The 6,049-nt window shown below is 42.4% G+C and overlaps 1 long non-coding RNA gene across 2 annotated transcripts; it reads right to left on the bottom strand.

The window, feature by feature from the left end:
* Window positions 1-351: 351 nt before the first annotated feature.
* Window positions 352-4,829, bottom strand: LOC141578611 (uncharacterized). 2 transcript variants are annotated; one of them, XR_012509128.1, is made up of 5 exons: window positions 4,672-4,829; window positions 4,406-4,557; window positions 3,091-3,292; window positions 1,699-1,850; window positions 352-1,568 (listed from the first exon to the last, which is right to left on the bottom strand). It is a non-coding gene; the product is annotated as an uncharacterized LOC141578611 (long non-coding RNA). The 2 variants fall into 2 exon arrangements; XR_012509127.1 differs by having other exon boundaries at window positions 354-1,850.
* Between the last annotated feature and the right edge of the window lie 1,220 nt (window positions 4,830-6,049).

The following is a 6,049-nucleotide window of genomic DNA, read 5'->3' as shown; positions in this document are numbered from 1 at the left end:
CTCCATTGTAAACTCAGGCTTTTAGCTCCCTTTTCTATTAAACAAGGCATTTCACAGGACTGGATTCCATGGCTTTGCCTTCGGTTCAGGAAGAACAGTCTCTGTTTAAAGGGGGACTTTTCTAGGGCCTGATTACACCCGAGGACATTAAGTGGGTTCTTCCATCTCTTTGCTAGATTGACATTATTCCATGACCTTTGCTGTCAGAGAATTCAGATTTTACATGAAGGAAAAATCCTTTCTTTTCAGCAAAATGCTGAAGATTTTGAAGCAGCCCAAGGGCCCAGATGAGTAAGCAGTCCTACTTGGAGCATCTAGAAGTCTTTGTCCCCCAAACATATGGGTGATGTGCTTTTTAAAAAATTTAAACATCTTAGAAATTAAAGCTTTTGCTTTCTCTTTCATACGCATATTGCTAATTTCTTGGTAACTGGATGGTTTAATTTGGACAGGAAGGAAATGTTTAGGAAGCTTTTCCTCAATGATCAGCAGAAGACATACAGGACTATAAATTGCTAAATTATGATGCTGACACCATCAAAAGACAACGGTAAATGCTGATCATAAAGGCCAGATCATCAGGAAAACAGATATAACCACCTTCTTACTCAGCCTGGGAGCCTGATTTTTTAATATACTGGTGTACATTCAGATTTTTCAAGTCTCCTTGATATGTAATTCAGACATCTGCCAAACCCCTCACTCAACATCGAAGGCTTGGTCACCTCATTTGGAGTCTAAAGATGCTTTATTTTGAAGTTACTTTGAGGAGTAAAGGGCAATATAAAATATGTGAATGTACTTTTCAAAGGGTGAAGCAGGAACACACATGAATACTATTGTTGTTGTCACAGCTTTGTGTATATTCAGGATCAACTATGTTTAAAAGACAAGAAACTCACTTTTGGGATCCCCTTAGATATTGTGAGTAATGAAACTCAACAGTTTATTTTCTAATTCAAAGGGCTTTTTGTTCTTTTGCTGGTAAACACTAATCTTTTTTTTTTTTTAAGTGAGGTACAGTCAGTTACAATGTGTCAATTTCTGGTGTACAGCACAGTGTCCCAGTCATGCATATATATACATATATTTGTTTTCATGTTCTTTTTCATCAAAGGTTATTATAAGGTATTAAATATAGTTCCCTGTGCTAAACAAGAAATTTATTTTTTTAACCTATTTTTATATATGGTGGCTAACATTTTTGCAAATCTCAAACTTCCAAATTTATCCCTTCCCATCCCCGTTCCCCCTAGAAACCATAAGATTGTTTACTATGTCTGTGAATCTGTTTCTGTTTTGTATTTGAGTTCATTAGTGTCCCTTTTTTTTCTTCTTTTTTTAGATTCCACATATGAATGATATCATATGGTATTTTTCTTTCTCTTTTTTGATGATCTGAGAATGATGATCTCCAGGTCCATCCATGTTGCTGCAAATGGCATTATTTTATTCTTTTTATGGCTGAGTAGTATTCCATTGTATATATACACCACATCTTCTTTATCCTGTATCATCTGTTGCTGGACATTTAGGTTGCTTCCATGTCTTGGCTACAGTATATAGTGCTGCAATGAATAATTTAGAGGGTTGCCATTAAGGTGACATTTTCTCATTTGATATGGACAACTAAGAATTGGTCTCAATGTATGAAAAAAAGTCTAGCAACTAGAGGAATCCATTCAAGTGAGTACCTACCTTCCAGGGCAGAGCATCCCATCATTAGAATGTCCCAACATTATCATTAGAATGGTAGAGCCAGTGCCACTCTGTTAAGGGTATGGTGGTGAAATTTCTCATCCAGAAGACGCAATCCTTGACATTTCCTGTCCTTTCCTTAATAGTTCTCTCTAATTAACCAAACATATACTTTAGTTATTTGTTTTCCGGTCTCTCTCACTCTTTCTCACGTATCAACTCCACGAAGGCAGAGATTTTAGCTGATGTTGTTCATTACTGCATTTCCTGTACTTAAGATTGTGTCAGGTACATAGAAGGTGTACAATAAATATTTTAACCTATTAAAGACTGGATGAGGTCCTCTCTAAGATTCCTTCCTATTTCCACATTCTCAGAAACTATGAAAAAAGGCAGTGAGTCCTAAATATAAATAAAGATGACTGACTTAATAAAAATATGCAAATCTTCCATAGACAAGGAATCTCTGCTTTCACTGTCTTTACTGGGTTTCTCTTCTCTAACTTCTGAGTATTTGGAAAACAACAGGGCCCGTATACTCTTGTTCCCAGAATTAAGCTGCAAAAACTATATATATATCTATCAAATACTAACAATAAGAAAATAAAAAAGGGTATCATATCTATTTAGTTTCTTTCCTGACTATGTGGATTTCACACAGAAGGAAAACAGAGACTCATTCATTTATCCAGCAAACATTTGCTGAGTGCTTGTTCTATGTCAGACACTTGCAAAATACTGGGGGGAAAAAGAATTCTGTCCCAGAAGAATTCACATTTAAGAATGAGAGATAAAGACACCACTAAGCCTCTTTGTTTGTTCTTTTCTCTGAGCCTTAGAATGAAAATGACAATGTGTACTTAAATGCAGTTGTGCTAGGAGGCTCTGCTCTTCAGAGCTTTGCTAGCACGTTAGTAGGCTGACGAATAAGCAGTGGCCGAAAATGTCTTTACGGACTTTCACCAAGTCCCTGGAGTACGCCAAACATTGCATATCTTCAAAGCTTGGGATTCAAGAGTATCTTCAAAATTTGGGAAGGGAAATAGACTTATAAACAGATCATTGGAACAGTGTAAGTGCCATCCGTCCTTAAGCTGTAGTGGAAATGCAGTGGAAACAGAGATCCACTCGGAGAGGCTGGGGTCAGGGAAAGTGTCCCAGTTAGAATCCTAGCAAGAAACCCAGAAATCCTCAAACTGGGTGGTTTAAAAAAAAAGCTTTTAACGTGACTATTTACCTAAAGGTGGGCAAATGTAGGGAAACAAGACAGTGCAGTATGTTGGAGGTCCTTATGCTCCCAGGCTTCGTGGAGTAAAGGGAGATAGAAATTTCTGGGTCCTGGGACAGAAAGAGCTGTTTGGGAAAAAACAAACAAGCAAACAAACTGCTTACCAGGTGCTGTGGTCTTCAATTCGGGGATGCAGCTAGCCCGTGCAGTTTAGGGGTGCTGGCTAGCCAGCTTGCTCCCAGGGAGAGAACTGGGGAGATAAAAACCCTCGAGTCACTCTTCTGATCTTCTGCAAGTACTCATACTGGCTGAACCCAAAAGAAGGCAAAGGACATCCACTGATAAAGTCGACACAGGTCAGCCTCCCTGGCGGCAGAGCACAGGGGAGAAGAACCATGAGTCAGTGTGGCCAGGTGAACAAAATAGAGCCAACGCAGACGTCTTCGGTGGCAGGAGACCCTCAAGCGAGAGCTTGGAGGCTGAGCAGCAGTGCGCTAGTCGGATGAACTGGATTGCTCCAGAGAAGGAACGATGTTTGAAGAGAGTCTGACAGGAGGGTTTCTACATAGATTGGAAAAGGTAGACTTTGTCTACTTGTTTAGAAGATTCCCCAAACATGCTTTCACTGTCATGAGCTAATAGCAAAGTAATGTAACAGGGTCAGAGAATCTGGGAACTGACCTAAAGCTCTTGTGAATACCAGCAGAATCACTCCCGCAGTCTAGAGACTTTAGAAGACCGTTTGAACACCTCCAGTTAGATCCAAGGTGAGACTAATAGTGGGAAATAGTGTCCTTTCTGAGGTATGGTATGAAATCACAAAGCGAAGGACCCTTACACAAAATATTAGTAAGTGCTGTGGATTGAAACTTTCTTTCCCTGCCTGTTTGGTCAATATGAATCAAAGGCAAATGGCCAAAAAAAAAAAAAAAAAAAGGAAAAGCTTTCGATCTCAAATTATTTCAGAGCATAATAAACTGCACTTCTCTTGATGAGAAACCATTTCTGTGCCACACAGTCCGCCTGGACCTTCACGTTCTTCTGCTCCTTGTGCGTGCAAGGTTACTGGAGAGCCGATTCTCAAGAACTGTACCCTAGCCTGCCTGGGGCAACAGCATGAGACAGTGGTCTTCAAACTTTTAAAAAATGAAGTCTTACATACACACAACTTCAATATCTAAATGAGGTGAAAGTCAGAATTCCCTGACAGTTTAAATACTCATTGTTCAGCAGAAGACATTTTATTATTTCCCCCTGAAGCACCGTTGTGGACCCTTGAATTTCCTTAAGCAACTGTTTGAAACTCACCGCCCTCAAGAAAAGGGGATTGTAAGTAGTGACTTGACCCCCCCCCCCAACCAACCAGGGTTCAAATCTCAGTTTTACATTAACGTGCCCTCTGAAGTTGTGTGGAAAGCAAGAACACGTCTTGAGGGCCGTGAAATACTTGCACTGATCCTCCCCAGAGGACAGACTCACCATGTGACTCTGGGCAAGTCACTACAGCTCTTCCCTTTAGGATTCTTTTCTGGAAAGTAGGCTTCTCAAGAGTCACCACACCCCTCCTTCATCACGGAGAGCCTGGAAAGACTGGCTGTTATTCAGGCTTTAAAAGATGCTTTGAAGAAAGGCTGTAGGTAAGACATATATGCATATATTTTATTCAATCCTAACCAGTAAGTGCTCCGAGACAGTCCAGAAACAATACCTAAGGTTCTAAATGGATAGAGTCAATTCCAACTTACGTCTCTGCTGGGACTCAGCTGCTGCTATGCGCACCAACCAAAGATGCGTGCTCTGCTTTCTGGTGACTGGCTGTGGGAGGGAGACTGCAGGGAGGAGAGCAGTGAAGTTAGCAGGCATGTCTGGGCATCTGGGGACTAGGGAGACGAGGTGGAACGAGTGAAGTGCAGCGAGGGGGAGGGAAAGAAAAAAAAGACACCTGCAGGAGCTATCTGAGCACTGCTGGAAGGAGGGTCTTGTTGTGCATCCACCCAGAAGGAGCTGCCTGTAATCTGAGAACAGAAGCTCTGCGCGAGTGGCAGCAGGGCCTCCAGGTGTGCGTGTGGGGAGGAGGGCATCACTGGTCCCGCTTTACAGATGTTGAAGCTAACCAGGGAGACTCACATCCTACGTGTCCTGCACTTGAGCTCTCTTTATCTACGCTGACCTTTGCTGTTTTGCGCAGGCAGGACTATTTTCAGAGGAGAGGGACAGCACCTCCGTGGAAATCCTTGGAGTACCTTTTTCTTTCCACACCCCTCCCTCGAGGTTGGGCTTTCTTTCCTTCCAATCTGAAAAATTTCAGTGGCTTTCTAAGCACAGTAGTCTTTCCCTCCCGTGTCTTCCTTTCTCCAGCTCCAAACGGTGCTGCAAAATCACCCTGAAGCACAACGTGACTCACCTGCTCAGAACACTCCGTCCGGCACGCCCTGTGCTGATGTCAGGCATGTCAAGCTTTTTGTGTGGTTTTCAAGGTTCTTGATGATCTGAACCCAACTCACACATCCAGTCCTTCATCTCATTACCTCACCCTCACTCTGAACATGTTACTGAATCAAACTGGGGTCGTTTCGCTCACACGCAGTAAAGCCAATCTGTTGATACTGGGTTGTGGTGAAGGAAAGTGCAGGGTTTATTCATTGCAAGGCCAAGCAAGGAGTACAGGCAGCTAGTGCTCAAAGGACCTGAGCCTCCAAAGGCTTTCAGGGAAGGATTTTTAAAACTAGGGCTGGGGGATGGGGCTTGTGGGGTGTGCAATCAGCTCGTGGACAATCTTCTGATTGGTTGGTGGTGAGGTCATCGGGAGCCAACATCACCCACCTCTGGTCCACCCCAGTCTGGGGTCTGTGTGCTTGTGGGCAGCACACAGTTAACTTCTTCCACCTGGTGGGGGTTTCAGTGTCCGAAAAACAGCTCAAAGGACATGACCAAGAATATTATCTATAGCTGCTGAGGGGGAACTAAAGGTCCTTGACTTTGTTTAATGGCTAAACTAGTATTATTTTGCCTTAACTATTTTCCTTTGTTTTTGCGTGTTGTCACTTCTCTGATTAGATTTATTCCTTGGAACTCAGGGAAGCCTAGGAGACTAAAGTTTTTCTACAAACAAGAAGTAAGCGG

Source organism: Camelus bactrianus, chromosome 9 (genome assembly GCF_048773025.1).
Source record: "Camelus bactrianus isolate YW-2024 breed Bactrian camel chromosome 9, ASM4877302v1, whole genome shotgun sequence".
In the NCBI taxonomy this organism is placed as follows: domain Eukaryota; kingdom Metazoa; phylum Chordata; class Mammalia; order Artiodactyla; family Camelidae; genus Camelus; species Camelus bactrianus.
This window is presented reverse-complemented; position numbering and strand designations above follow the sequence as displayed.